Genomic DNA, 16,080 nt, shown 5'->3' with positions numbered 1-16,080 from the left:
CCAGAAAGTGCAGATCTACAGTCCCCAAGGCAGCAAGCAGTCAGTGATGCCATTGTTAAAGATCTGATAATTGGGTGTTGCCTGCCACTGTCCCTTGTGGAAAATGAACATTTTCGACACTTTCTTGAGACTGTGGATAACAAGTACACACCAGTCTCAAGAAGAACAATTCCTGAGAAACATAGACCAGTTCTGGTAAAGCAAGTTAAGGAGACTGTTTGAACAATCAACAGTGTCCTTAACTACCAACATCTGGTCTGATCGCAGGCTGCGCTGCTTCCTTGGAGTAACAGCTCATTTGTGCAACGAGTCAAAGGAGTGCTATGCCCTTGAATCCTACTTGCTGGACTGGAGACATTTCCCAGGCAAACATAGTGGAGAGCGAATTTCCTCTGCCTTTGAGGAGATGACAAGAATATGGTATCTGTCAGAAGATAAGTTGTATTGTCAATGACAGTGCTGCCCACATGAAGTGTGCTTTTAAAGTTTGCATGCCACAACAGCTTAGGCCAGGATTCAAGCATCAGAATCCAGTTAAGCAAACACTTTGATGCCATACGGGACAGTGACACTGAAAATGCACTTGTCTTCTGGTACAAAAACCGTGACAGATTCCCACAAGTCCACAACTTGGCACTGAAGGAGCTGTCAGTTCCTGCATCCTCTGCACCAGTTGAGAGGGTTTTCAGTAGAGGAGGCATCATAATGAGACCCCACCGTGCACGTTTAGGTCACAGAATGCTGCAGTGTCTCAGGTTTCTGAAATGCAACCAAGCTCTTCTTTAAGTCTTAATTTTCATGGAAAGAAATGGGACTGAGGTCTTCAGCAACAAGCCCTGTATGAGTTGACTCTCATTTTTGAGCTCAGACTTTTAGGGGTGTTTTGTTACCACATTTTGTTCAGGCTTGGCATGACATCATTTTCAGTGAAATTGTTCCTGATGAGTTAATTTTGTAATTTCATGAAGGAAGCAGTTGTTATGAGGCCCCTGGATGTTAGGGCTCTGTCTTCAGTCCAGAGAAAGACCTATGTTCAGGAATGTTGACAAAAATACCTCACTGAAGTGTCAGTTTTCTTCACACAATTCATTGAACTTAGGCCTTGTTCTTTAATTATTTTCAATCTTTCTCTCTCAAATGAAATGTTTATCGTGACCTCTTCTCCCATACAGGTGCTGCGCTGATGCGTACAGGCCAGGACCCTGACACACTGGTTGAGATGAATGAGGGGGAACAGGTGGAAGTACCTGCCGACGAGGGCTACCGGGAGGAGGAAGAGGACGAGGAAGACAACAATGAAGACACTCTTGGGGACATGACATCTGCAGACCACATTGTGGCTCTGTTGCTGCAGGGCTGAAGATGTAAGCTGCCCATCCATGATTGTATCGCGAAAGTGTAAGTTTGAAAACCTGAACAATTGCTTGCTCTGTGTGTTGCAGGATATCTTGGGGCCACAAATGCACCTGACTGTGAGTGTGAATGGTTGTGTGTCTCTATGTGTTGGCCCTGTGATGGACTGGTGACCCGTCCAGGGTGAACCCTGCCTCTCGCTGGAAAGCCACTGGGATAGACTCCACCCCCCAGGACCCTTATCAGGAATAAGTGGAAGAAAATGGATGGATGAATGGTTCTCTGATTCCATCTTCTGGACAGAAGTTGTAAATGCATCTCCGTCACAGGTCATCTGACTCTCCATTGATTCAACAGGTCTTGATTGATAAAACTGCACCTGTGGTCTAAATCTGCATGACACTCTTTCAGTATTGTTATATATTAGCTAGGAAAAAGACAAAGACGCCCACAAAAGGGAAGGAGGGAACGGGGACATCATGGAAAAAGACTGGGATCCTGACAGTTGTTGACTACATCAGAATAATGACAGTGAATCGTTGCATTAAACAGATGAAGGAGAGGTCAGGAGGTTGAGTGGAAGTGTTGCTGGATGGCTGAGCCATTTTCTTTGAAGCTTAAACCTTTAAATCTACTCAGTTCATATCTGAGGAAGTACTCTTTCATAACAAATGCAGTATTTCTGTAGTACTCTGTTGTTCCATACCTTTCTCTGTCACTGCAGCTCTCCTCATGAATTCAGAGGAAAAGAACCGTCTAAAGGGCATCACAGACAGAAAATATATGAAAACAATGATGACTACTAGGGATTTAGCATTTAGTTCATTTTTAAAACTTTTTGTAGAAAACAACTGTAAATTAACCAGGAGTTATTGGTGATGTGCTCCACAGTTTCCAAGCACAAATGGCCTCTTGCTTGTTGGACTTAGAATTTCCACACAATTTAGACATCAAAAGTCAAATAATGTTTTGGATTTGTTTTGTTTATTTTTTACTGGGAAAAACTTCAAATTGTGATGATGTGTCTAGCTCAGAAATTTAAAATCTTAAAAACAAGTCAGTTCATAAAAGTCTCCATCTCGCTGCATTCTTTTCCAGCCATTGTCAAGATCTTTGACTGATTGTTGTTCTAACTGTCGTACGGGTAACCCACCTCTGTCCCTGCAGCAGTCTCAGTCCACAATGATGGCATCAGGCTGTGGCTCTCCAGCATCCCTGGACCGTAGACAAAGCCTTGGCCCAGGTTCAGTGGAGGGTACGGCCACAACAACCACATTCACACACGTAGAAGGTTGAAATTCAAAAATCAATCTTCATGTCAGCACAGACCAACTTTTTTTTTATCTTCTCACAAACACAAACTCTGTGTGTGTGTGTGTGTGTTTTGACTGAGTAGTGAAGAAGACGACTTCTTGACTCCATTTTTGTTGTCACTCTTCTATTAATTTTCAGTTTCTCTCGTAAAGATGAATAAGCTTTGACATGTTTATGTTATGGAACATGGTGGATGAAGGTAAACCCAGAAGCGGACTCAGAATAGGAGGGTGTACAAAGGAGGTTTATTGCTGAGACAGGTGGAGAACTGTGACTTGAGGCTGTATGAGTTGAGGTAGGCGGCTTGTGCCAGAGACCAGAGACTTGAGACCGGACACTGAGAACTTACGTCTAGTGACAAGACTGTGACACATCCAAACTTGACGACAGCACGTACTGAAAACAGCGAACAACTAAAAACTAACAGCAACAAGCAACAACAATGACCCAACACCAAACACGGGAAAACACAGACGTTAAATACAAGGAGGTAAACGGGGCACAGGTTGTGCAGTCAACCAGGTGAGACACATAAGGTAATCACAGGAGGGAGGACAGGAAGACAGCACATGACTACAAAATAAAACAGGAACTGACTTAACTAAAACCAGAGACACAAGGCAGGGATCGTGACAGTTTCCTTCTCTTGTATGTCAACAACTTTGGTCTTTAAACTCCTGACAAACTCACCACGTCACACATTTTGTGAATTCAGGACGTAAATAATAACATCATCATGTTTCAGGTTAGGTGGTGTCATGGCTCTGAGGTCGAGTGGCCTTCGAGCAACCGAATGGTCGCAGGTTCAACCCTCACTTCTTCCCTTGAACATGTTGAAGTGTCCCTGAGGAAGATACTGAGCAGTGTGAAGCACCTGCTCCTGCTGATGTCAGCAACAAACAAGGCAAGAGGATCAGGAGGAGGGATGAGCCGGACGCTCAGGTGAAACCAGTATCCAGTAGGGACTCAGCAGTCATGGAGAGACCGAGTAATGAACAAAGAACAATGAGTCATTGTCTGTGCTCAGGGAACAACATGACAACAGTATTTCTACAGAGGAGGGAAAGTCCTGGGCAGCCGACCAGTCACACACAAATACTTTGATATGCAACAGACTGGTTTCTCTTCTAGTAGTTTGTTATCAACTGTTGTCACATTTAGGGATCAATTTAGCTGACAAGATGAAGGCTCCAAAGGACCAGCTGGAGATGCCAAGGATTGAACCCAGGGCCTCATGCATGCGAAGCATGCGCTCTACCACTGAGCTACATCCCCTCTGGTAGAGTTCCTAAAATAATCTACAGATGCTAATATCAATTATTAATATTGATTGACAGCTCTAAACTGACCCTTCCTCACTATACAGTTGCAATCTGAGAGCTGGAATATTTAGAAATCCACAGATGCTCATAACAACTGGTTATACAGTATACAGTATGCAGTATACAGTAGAGAAGACTGTAGAAAGTAGCAGGTCCTCAGAGTACTAGAATAGTTGTACAGTGTTGACTGCTGGAAAATATTCATGATGTTCCTGTGTTTGTGCTGCTTTTCATCATTGAGACAACACACAACAGTCCTCCACAAACATTCACCAGACTGTTTCACTGAGGGTCTCAGGACCCTCATCCACTGTGGCCCAAGGGAGTGTGTCATTCAAGGAAGCAGCAGGTCCTCATCCGCCCCGGTCCACCCGACTGTGTCCCCTGAGACAGAAGACAGCTCACTTCTGGCAGAGGCAGTTAGTTTGAGGACCGTTGCTGATGTCATCAACTGATGTCGCCATCACAAAAGGTGACAGACAGGATGGTCATGGACATAAAACAGAGGCCTAAGAATGAGAAAGAATGGTTGTCCTGACTGAAGTTTAGCTTGAGCTTTTTAATTTTTTACTAAAGGAAGTCTTTTTTACAAGTAAGGGCAGGTGAACTTTCCACAAATATTCAAAATTAACTTTGACAACCAAAACATGAACCAAGACAACAAAATAGTGAATTTAGGACAGTAAAAATGAGATGAGATTAACAATCCTAGCAAAATAAGAACCTGATAAGAACATAATTTACTCTGTTGTAACTGGCAGGTGGCAGCACGGTGGTGCAGAGGTTTGCACTGTTGCCTCAACGCAAGAAGGTTCTGGGTTTGAGCCCCGGCTCCTGCTTTGTTCGACACTACTAAGTCACTGACTCCTGCAAGGAAAACTCTATAATCCTCCTCAGTGTATGTTAGTATTCCTCCAACCCTCCACCCATAATTTCAGATCTATCTATCTGTTCACTGATGTAGGAACTGAAAAACTTAGAGCTCAGATCCTTGGTTCCTTCCTCCACTGAGCAGAACAAACACAGAACAGAGAGCAGTTCCTCCTCCAGTTCTCAGAAAGTCTGAGGGCACCAAAAGAAAGGAGGGAAATGCAATCAATGCTGAATTCATTTACATTTCTATTATTTGATCAAAGATAGAACTTAATAAGCTGCCATCAACCTTGATGACCAACTCCTTCACTGTGTGGTTCAAAGTCAGTGGTTTCATCAGAGCTGTGAACTGAGCCTGTGTTCATTCACATATCAGTAGCAGGCTGACACTTCATCACACCAGTGGACAAACGTCAGCGTTCATCACACAGCAGCTCCTCTGATCAACAACAGAAGGAGCTCAAGTCTTCTGGAGGATGAGGACATCAGTCCCTCTACCTCTCACATGCTGAGCCAGCGCTCTACCATTTGAGCTGATTCTCTTTAATGTTGCACACCTGATAAAGAAGCTTCACCTTCAGGCTGCTGAGAGTTCAACAACTGAAACATTTCAAGAATTCCCTGGTCTTGTTAGAATGATTTGAGGGAAGAAAACCTTGAAACATGATGATGTCACTATTATGGCTATCATGCATAGAAACCTTTTTTTTTTTCTTCTGGGGTTTTGAGAGGTTCCGGTTAATGAATCAAAATTGAACCCGGACAAAAATGGAGGGTCACAGGGTCACGTGTTTTGTGTTCTCAGCAGATTTAATCTATACAGTGTGTGACATGTGGTGTGTTTGTCAGGAGTTTAAAGACCAAAGTTGTTGACATACAAGAGAAGTAAACGTGTCAAAGCTGGTTCATTTAATGAGTGAAACTGAAAATTAATAGAAGAGTGACAACAAAAATGGAGTCAAGAAGTTGTCTTCTTCACTACTCAGTCAAAACACACAGACACACACACAGAGTTTATCTTCGTGGGAAATTAAAAAAAAAAAGTTGGTCTGTGCTGACACAAAGATTAATTGTTGCATTTCAATCTTCTACAAATGTGTGTGTGAATGTGGTTCTTGTGGCCGAGTGGTGAAGGCGATGGACTAGAAATTTGTTGGGGTCTCCCTGCTCAGGTTGGAGTCCTGCCAACAACGTTAAACTGTTGAAAATTTCAAATTGACCCATTTTTCCACCACACTGTCCTTCATCACAGCATTTAACATCAGGACTGCTCCCAGATCATCTCCATGACCTCATCCCTGCACCAGAGTACCGCCCAAGTTCATCAAGGATGGCCAACATGAGCAGGTCTAGATTCACCTCCATCTTTGGAGGTTGTTGAATTTCCTCCTGAGGACCGTCAGGCTGTTTCCTTACTTTGCTGTGACACAACAGCAGACAGCAACAAGGACTGCTGGAGTGAACATGGTAAAATCACCATCTGGAGTCTGGACAAATATGCTGACGTGATCTTTGATGAGTTTAGAATCAGTCAGAGATCAAAGACTGAAGCAGGAGATCTATGCTCAGAACCCAGAGATCAAAGACAGAATTCAGAGATCAAAGACTCCTGGAGCTTTGCCTTCTCTGTCTTTGGACCTGGATGTTACTGAATGTTTTACTCCAACAGTAACTTGTGCCACATTGGACAGAGAAAATATAAAAATAAAAAGAACAAAATGAAAATCTCTAGAGGACTCAAGCCAGCATAGTCAAAGAAATTCCATTTTAGATTCACACACTTCTTCACACTGTCCACTACTGGTGTGTGTGAGTGTGCCTGGAGCCTTCAAACAGCCCTCCTCCTTCACCTCCCCAGGCTCCTTCAACTGTGCCTGAGCTGACCCTTGCTGGTTGCTGACCCCTGCTGGTGGCTGACCCTTACTGACCCTTGCTGGTTGCCGACCCTCGGTGGTTGCTGACCCTTGCTGGTGGCTGCCGAGCCTCAATGAAGTAGCTGCTGTGGTTGTAGCAGTTAACAGCACATTAAACAAATGCACGTTTGACCTCAGTTATATACAATATTTTCAGATAAAAGTTATATGGCAAGGCAAGGCAATTTTATTTGTAGAGCCCGTTTTCACCACCAGTTTGTCTCAAAGGGCTTCACATGGCATCATAACAACATCCTCTGTCCTTAGACCCTCACATCGACTGAGGAAAAACTCCATAGAAAACCCTTTTAACAGGGAAAAATCTGAGAAACCTCAGGGTGAGCAACAGAGGAGGATCCCTCACCCAGGACGGACAGACGTGCAGTAGATGTTGTTACAGACAAGAAAACAGTTTACAATACAAAATGTGGGAAACATGGAAATGTTAATAACAGTTGAAGAAGGAAGCTTCTGGAAGGGGAGGCAGGGAGAGCAAGACAGCTTGATGGGGGACTGGATGGTAGACTGGTTCATGGAAGTGGAGCGCAGGCCAGTGTAAGAGCAGGGATAAAAGGGGGTGGGGGGGGGGGGCGAAGCAGGAGGTGTTTGGAGCAGAGAGAGATTGAGCTCTGGTGGATCTGTGGAAACACAGAGAGACTGAGAGACACCAAGGCCAAAATACAAAGTACAACAAGTAGAGGGGAGAGGAGAGGAGAGGAGAGGAGGGGAGAGGAGAGGAGAGGAGAGGAGAGGAGAGGGCTCCATGTAACCTGATGTGTCCCCCAGCAGTCTAAGCCTGTAGCAGCATAGCTATCAATGGTTCAGAGCTACCTGAAACAGTCCTAACTGAAGGCTCTGTCATAAAGGAAGGTCTTAAGCCTGGACTTCAACGTAGTCAGAGTGTCTGCCTCTCTGACCCATGGAGAGAGCTGGTTCCACAGTGGAGGAGCCCAGTAACTTAAGGCTCTACCTCCCAGTCTGTTTTTTGAGATACTGGGAATCACTAAAAGACCTGCATTCTGGGAGCAGAGTGCTCTGGTAGGACAGCAGGGACTGAGTTCTTTCAAATAGGATGGGGATTGTTAATATGTTTGTTCATCTGGTTCATTTGGCAGCCTAACACTTTCTTGCTGTCAGTGATATTGCTAATGCAAATTACTTGGCAAATAGCAGAAAATGTCCAGTAAGGGGTGATGAGCAGTGTTTGATTTGAAGACTTGATGTTAAAACTGTTCTCCCATTCACTTGAATCACAAATTTGAATCTAAATGAATCTATATTGAATAATGACTGTAGTAGCAGTTCTGTGCTATGTCATGTCTGTAGCTACAATATCTAACTGTGAGCCATGGAAGCTCTGTGCCATAGCTTAAGTTGCCAGTCTGACTGTTGATTCATTTACTGCAGGGATCATACCATTAGGTGGACCCAACCATTTTACATCTGCTATTTTAAGGTGAAGAGTTGGTTACCTCATGTAGCTCTGAGGATTCTGAATCCATTGTTCTTTTTTGATTACCGCATTATCAAAGTGTAAAATGTAGTCTGTCACCAACCTGTTTGCATAAATAAATACATGCACCTTCAGGATAACGTTGTTGAAAGTATTTTCATTTTATCATGAGCCTTATACTTTGTTTGGTTGGTTGTTGTTGTTTTTTGCATTGTAATGCACAGTGAATCTTTAGTCAGACCTGTTAACACACTCCCAGGCTTCGTCTGTAGCCAGAAGATAGCAGGGCCCATTGCCTCAAGATGCTCTCTTAATGCAGCATTCCCTTGCAGATCAGTGAGCTCTAAAATGAACCAAATTTTGAGACATGCCCCAGACTCTGGCTCAAAAGGTGAGGGGAGCTCATGAAGCCATTGTCCCCTGCAGTGCGGGCACTCGGGTGCAAGAGGTCAATGGGCCCCAGAGAGTAACTTGACATCCCGCAAAGATATAAAAACTAGAAATGTGTGTGTGTGTGTGTGTGTGTTTAGGACATGGTGGGGTCCAGAATCTGACAGTAAAGTCCAAGTGTGGGGCTCAATTTTTTTTTTCAGGTCCAAAATCCTGCACCCAACAAAAATAATGTCTAAATTTAGTGGGGAAAGGGTCGAAATGAGTCCTGTAATGTTTTCAAGGTTGACTCCATGGACTTTTACTGACAAGCGTGTAGGGTTGTTTCTTCCTGTAAGTGTAAATCAGAGGTGCCATTCTGGTGCTAACGACACTGATTAGCTGCTAACACAGCTAATATCAAGGTAAAAGAACCAATTATCAAATAAAACGGCTTACAATCAGCGCTGAATAATGGTTAAAGGTAGGTTTATATATCCATAATAGGCATTCTTTATTGGAGCCTTAACTTTACAGTAGATGACCACTAATACAGCATCGAACCCAGCAATATTATGATTGAAGTTCAATTTGAAGGTTCCATTTAGATCTATATGTTCCTATCATTCTACGTCAGAGTGAATGAATTAAATAGCATTATAGGTTTAAATAGAAACTTAAAAATAGACTTTGTGTTTGTGTGTGTGTTTATGGCAAGGCAAGGCAATTTTATTTGTAGAGCCCGTTTTCACCACCAGTTTGTCTCAAAGGGCTTCACATGGCATCATAACAACATCCTCTGCCCTTAGACCCTCACATCGACTGAGGAAAAACTCCATAGAAAACCCTTTTAACAGGGAAAAATCTGAGAAACCTCAGGGTGAGCAACAGAGGAGGATCCCTCACCCAGGACGGACAGACGTGCAGTAGATGTTGTTACAGACAAGAAAAGAGTTTACAATACAAAATGTGGGAAACATGGAAATGTTAATAACAGTTGAAGAAGGAAGCTTCTGGAAGGGGAGGCAGGGAGAGCAAGCCAGCTTGATGGGGGACTGGATGGCAGACTGGTTCATGGAAGGGGAGCACAGGCCGGGAATAAAAGGGTGAGGGGGGGGGGGGGGGGGGCGAAGCAGGCGGCGGTCGGAGCTTGGAAAGGTGTTTGTTTTATTTTTATATATATATGCATTATATATATATATATATGTGTATATATGTATGTGTGTATATATATATATATATATATATACACACATACATATATATATATATATATATATATATATATATATATATACATACATACATAAATATATACACACACACACACAAAAGCAAGCACCATGTATTATAAAACTAAACGACAGATGCACAACTTTACTAGCTTCAACCTGGGTAACAAAGATAGGTGTTGTTACCCCTGGGTGGAGCATGAGGGCTCCCTCAGCAGTGAGGTTTTTGCCAATCTGCAGTGCAAACACTTTGAGTCGGCCCTAGGGGCCAACCCAGATATTTAAAAAAATCATAGTCTGGAGTGATGGCTGCGGCGATCAAACCGGCGTACATAGATCTGGCCATGAAGCATGGTGTCACCATAGAACAAAGGTTTCTGGTTGCAGGACACACACCAATGGAGTGTGACTCCATGCATAGCCTCATTGAACATGACTACATTGACATCTTCCAGACTGCACGTCTGCAACCATCCCCACACAAGGCCACCCAGCTATTCCACAATGACTTCATGAAGTTATCTGGGGCCTCTGTCACCGACATTCAACCAGAAATAAAAGTTGGCGACCCCACAGTCCATGACCTTCTGGCTCTCAAGTACCTGGCAGATGGTCGAATCTGGTAAAAGTTGGATTTTGAGTCTGACTGGGAGGACCTGCCTCCGCGACTCAGCATCCCCAAAGAACCGTTCCACTGGGTCCCACTCTTTCTTGCCCAACTGCAAATTACTCTCAGGAAATTCAAAGACTTGCAGGCAATGAAACCAGGAGTACCAAGAGTGGCCCACCAGTACTAAGACAACCTCCCTCATCGGTAGGCAGTGTGAAAACAAGTCCACACAGCACCTGAGCGGGACTTTGGTTAAGGTTAGACAAGCGCAACAACCTGGTTAAGGTTAGACATTTAACACAACTTGCTTAAAGTTACAAAAGTAACACAACTTGGTTATGTTTAGGAGAGTAAACTAACGTCAGTTATTTTATCGTTGTATTTATATGGAAGAGAAAAATTGCCTCAGTCAAGACATATTCTGCCTAAGTCACTTTTATTTGTTATGCAATCAATGTTGTGTGTCACTTTTTTTGGAAACTTGTTGACACATCTGGTTGAACTTTCTGTTACAGTATCAATGAATAATACCAATGTGCTTGCTCAAAAAAGTGCTTTTTCTTGTTTTCTGAAAACGTTCAAATATGACTTGGGCAACTATGCTATTAGGCGAATGATATCTATATAGACTGTACAAGTGCATGAGAGATGCTCACCTTAAGCTAAACATTTAGCCGTGCATATGCTAACTACACTGATTAGCTGCTAAGCTTGGCTAAGAGTCAGATACAACAATTAATGAAATAAAATTCATAAATAAAACCAGTAATTATTGACAAGATGAGAACGCATTACAGGATATCTTGTTGGCTGACACTCAAAAAGTAATTACAACAAAAACGCTGTCTTAAAGTATTTCAACTTCATTTAAATTTGCCATGTTCTGCTATGACTGAAGTTCAATGGGAAGGTCCCATTTAGCTCAATATGTTCCTATCATTCTAAGTCAGTGTGAATGAATAGGATAACATTCTGGGTTTTAATGGAAACTTTCACATAGACTTTGTGTTTATTCACTTAGTGGAATAAAGCAACACAACACATAGCCTGGAAAACTTTACTGCCACAAATAACTTCAAACTTTCTGCACTGAGGAGGACTGAGGAGAGCCATGTATTCTGCCTTTCACATCTGTTAACAGGCCTTTAATGTGATTGTCAAACTTGGGAGGGAAGTGCTTGTGTCTCCAGGAGGAAACGCGCCAACCTTGAAGTCTGGGGTCTAAGGGGTGTGAGGGCAGTCATCACTGAATGACTGAGGTGACTGAAGAACACTGGATTCATTCTGCATTGATTGGTCTTTGATGATAACTGACCAGAATGACAAGGCTGCTGAAGATGACAGGCTGAGATGACGGGTTTCACTTTGACTCGGTTTATAAAGACCCTTATAACCACGACCCTCAGTAAACCAAAGGAGTTTAACTAACATCCATCCAGGAGGACAAAGAAGGAAAAGCTCCGAAGAAGAACCTCTTGAGAAACTCTATAAAGAGGGTATAGACATGGAGAAAAGTCACCAAGAACATTTTAGAAGAACGTTCTATCGGGAAATTGAGGCGTACAGGAGGAAAGCTTTCATGATGGAGGAGGCCAAGATGGAGAAAAAGAGAGGAGCCTTTTCAAAAGAATTTGAAGAAAAAAACAAGACCGTCAAGAACCTAAAGATTATGAAAAAGGAGATGTTTATGATGGCGCGGACCTATCTTACAGAAGGCGCAGCAATCAAAGAGGCACTGGACGCTTTCGAACGGGAGCACGAAGATATTGCTGAAAAACACAGAAAGGAAGAGTGCAGGAGGAGAGCTTTCATGGTGGAGAAGGCCAAGATGGCAAGCAAGAGGGCAGCCTTTTTGAAGCAAGTTGAAGCATACAAAAAGACAGTGGAGAAGCACGAGACCCTAAAATATGAGATGGTGATGATGAGGAAGGCCCATCTTAGAGCAAGGGAAGAAATTACAAAGGAACCTGAGGCTTTGAAACTGGAACAAGAGGGCCGACATACCCCACAAATGGAGGCAATGGAATATCAAGCCTCAAATGAAGACAAGGAAGAACAGGAAAGCAAAGCCTTCAATAATGACAGCGCAAAGGGAGATGAAGCCCTCAACAAAAACAGGGAAAAGAAGGAACATGAAGCCTTCAGTTTACAAGTGAGAAAGGAACTTGATGCCCTCAAGAAAAATGTGGCAAATGAACGTAAAGCCTTCAACAACAAAATAACAAAGGAGCGTGACAGCTTTGATAGAAACATGTTGAAGGCACAAAAAACCCTCAGTAAAGACCTGGAAAAGAAAGAACAAAACTTCAAGAAAGACATGGAAAAGGAACACCAAGCCTTCCATAAAAAGAGGGCGAAGACACTCAGCACATTCAGTAAAGACACTGAAAAGGAACATCAAGCCTTCAAAAAAGAAATGTCGGACAAATTAAAATCCTTCAGAAAAGATATGGAAAGTAAACAAAAAGCCTTCATTAATCGGACCAAGGCAGAAAACACAAAGGAGCTGCCAAAATTCAATAAATACATGGAAAAGGCAGAACAAGCCTTCAATAGAGAAATGGCAAGGAAACAACAATCCTTCAACACATACATGACAAATAAAAAACAAACATTCCAGCAAGACTTGGAAAAGGAACAACAAAACTTCAGCAATGACATGGCAAAGAAACAACAAGCCTTCGACAATGACATTGCCGAGACAAAAAAGGCCTTCCATGAAGAAATGAGAGAAAAACAACAAGCCTTCGAAAATCACATTGAGGACAGAGAAAGCGCTTTGAATAATCAAACTGCAGAGAAACGACGAGCCTTCGATCAAAACGTGGCAAAGAAACAACGAGTCTTCAAGAATCACACTGCAGAGAAATAACAAGCCTTCAAGAAAAGAAACAGGCCTTCGATGACGGCATGGCACAAAAACAACCATACTTCAACAAAGAAGTGGCAAGGAAATAACAAGCAATAACAACGATGATATGGCCAAAGAAAAACATGGCTGCAATAGAGATACGACACAAAGGAAGCTGTGGTGGAAGTGGTGGTTCTCCTGCTCCGTCTGTCTCTTCCTCAAAGCTAAAATCTCTAAAAATCTTTATCAGAATGGGAGAGGGGTCTCGATTTGAGCATTTTCACAATTGTTTAGAACGCTACAGGAGTTGGAAGAACAGGGCCAAGAAAAAAGGCATGGCTCAAGTGGTGGGTTCATGTATTATAAATGAAAGGGCAGTTTGTGTCTTTTTTACTTTGTAAACCAAGTACCACCTCAGAAAAAAGAAGGCCAAGATGTCCAAGTACCTCCACTATGACCAAAGTTAAAGAGGAAATGATAAGAGATGGAGACTGGCCTGGAATGTGACCCAGCACCAGAGGACCGGGCCCAGCTGTGGGGAGAGTTGCCTTCAGTTCCCTGAAGGATATTATCAAGTGGGTGAAGTGAGATTTACTGCCTTAGATTTCCCCACTGAGGGACAAATACAGTGTTATCTTAAAGAAAATCATTGTGATAATCATTTAATAATCTGTAACAGGACAGCATGCTCCATCATTCTCCCTCATTAAAGACAATGAACAATTTATATAAAGTATATGGAAATATATATATCCATCTACACACACGCACACACACACACACACACACACACACACACACACACACACACATATGTGGCATGCCACTGTTAAGTCATAGTTTTTAGTTTTTGTACAGTTTTTGTGAGTGGGGTTTTGTTTTGTAAGAGGATGCATACTTGTAAAAAGACATCACAAATTTTTTTTAAGGAAAATCGTGTTCCTGTCTTTATTCTTTGTAAATTACAATGTCAACTGAAACAAGATGTTTTTTTGTTTTTTTTAAGTTGAATCAAAGTATAATTTTTGTCAAATTCCAACGCCACAGCTGTACAGCAGTTTTGATGATGTGGAAACATTTAAAAGTTGCAGAAAGTTTGAAGTTATTTGTGGCAGTAAAGTTTTCCTGGCTATGTGTTGTGTTGCTTTGTTCCACTAAGTGAATAAACACAAAGTCTATGTTAAAGTTTCCATTAAAACCCAGAATGTTATCCTATTCATTCACACTGACTTAGAAGGATAGGAACATATTGAGCTAAATGGGACCTTCCCATTGAACTTCAGTCATAGCAGAACATGGCAAATTTAAATGAAGTTGAAATACTTTAAGACAGCGTTTTTGTTGTAATTACTTTTTGATGTCAGTCAGTTTGATCTTGTCAATAATTACTGGTTTTATTCATGAATTTTATTTCATTAATTGTTGTATCTGACTCTTAGCCTAGCTTAGCAGCTAATCAGTGTAGTTAGCATATACACAGCTAAATGTTTAGCTTAAGGTTAGCATCTCTAAGGCGCTCACAGAAAAAATATGGGTTAAATGGTGTATTACTGATCATCTATTGTGAAATTTCGGCTTTTAAAATATTCTGGATATTGTTGCTGTCTTTACAATAAACCTACATTTAAGCATTATTTAGTACCGGACCAGTCTTTTATCATTGTCTTATTTTTTGGACCAGTTTAAAACTAATGTGCCTGAAGACCAGTCCTTTTCTGAAGCTGGCAGTTTAGTCACCTCAAATAAGAGACATCCTAAAATCCTGACAATTTCCTTTCCTCTTGTATGTGTTGTCTTGCTTTGTTTGAATTAATAATGAATTAGAAGGCGATGAGAAAACTCAAATTAACATGGACAATTGCTATGGAGTATTTTTCATCTAATATGTAGAGAAATGATTTATCTCTGGAAGGAACCAGTTTTGTCAAGTCAGAGAGGAACACAGCAGAAAATGGGGTTGTAATAAGTTGCACTGGAACATCGAACTTAAAAAATCTTTGGAATGATAAAACATAAGCAGAGAGGGAATTTCATCCACTTGGCAAGAACATTCGTCAGCCTGTCAGTTGCAGACTTGCTCATGTGTGTAGTTTTGCAAAAGAGCTGTGCTGTAGGTCACTAAACTGCTAACATATTAGCCACTAACGTTAGCTGTGGCTGCACTTGCGACTGGGTGCTTTGCGTTGATGTGGTCGACTAAACTTGAACTGCATCGGTGGAAACTGCGTCATACAAGGAAGGCATAGCTCTTGTAGATAAATTTATTCATATATTTGCTTGAACTGTAGATTAATCCATACATATATAGACAGAAGATTCTGCAAAATAACACGAAGATCAAAAATACGCACTTGCACGCAGAAGCGATCACGTAAGCACCTCCTTGTAACACATAAAACTGGAGAGATAGTGAGATCGTTGGACTTCTTGCCCCAACGCCAGGGGCGACGCATCTGCGTATGCTGACTCCAGGATAGGGGAAGACCATCTCCAGAGCTCTGTATTCTTTCCTGTTAATCTGAATAAATTCTTTTGAACCAACTAGAAGGTGTCCTCTTCCGATTTTGAACAGCGCAATATGGACTCTGTGGGTCCTTCTGATTGATTAAAGATGACTTGTTGAAAAATTCCTACAGAAGACAAGGGGCCTCACATTTCCTCGGATTCAAACACGGACCAGAGGCAAAGCAGAAAGATTGAATATTTTGGAGCGCCAAAAGAATTTGATCTTTGACTCTTAATAGTAGTGCTTTCGTCTGCTAGCTGGGAGATTTTAATGTCTCTGTCAAG

At 42.1% G+C, this 16,080-nt stretch overlaps 1 protein-coding gene and 1 non-coding gene across 2 annotated transcripts in view; both read right to left on the bottom strand.

Moving 5' to 3' along the window:
- The window catches only part of LOC147241938 (uncharacterized), a 179,576-nt gene that overhangs the window by 79,169 nt on the left and 84,327 nt on the right, over positions 1–16,080 (bottom strand). The window lies entirely within an intron of this gene.
- trnaa-cgc (transfer RNA alanine (anticodon CGC)) lies at positions 3,871–3,942 on the bottom strand. The gene has a single exon. It is a non-coding gene; the product is annotated as a tRNA-Ala (tRNA).

The sequence above is a fragment of the Aulostomus chinensis genome, chromosome 21, assembly GCF_037954235.1.
Source record: "Aulostomus chinensis isolate RoL2024-O1b breed Wild chromosome 21, RoL_Achi_v1.0, whole genome shotgun sequence".
Classification (NCBI taxonomy): domain Eukaryota; kingdom Metazoa; phylum Chordata; class Actinopteri; order Syngnathiformes; family Aulostomidae; genus Aulostomus; species Aulostomus chinensis.
The sequence above is the reverse complement of the archived record's forward strand: the minus strand, read 5'-3'. Positions and strand labels throughout refer to the sequence as shown.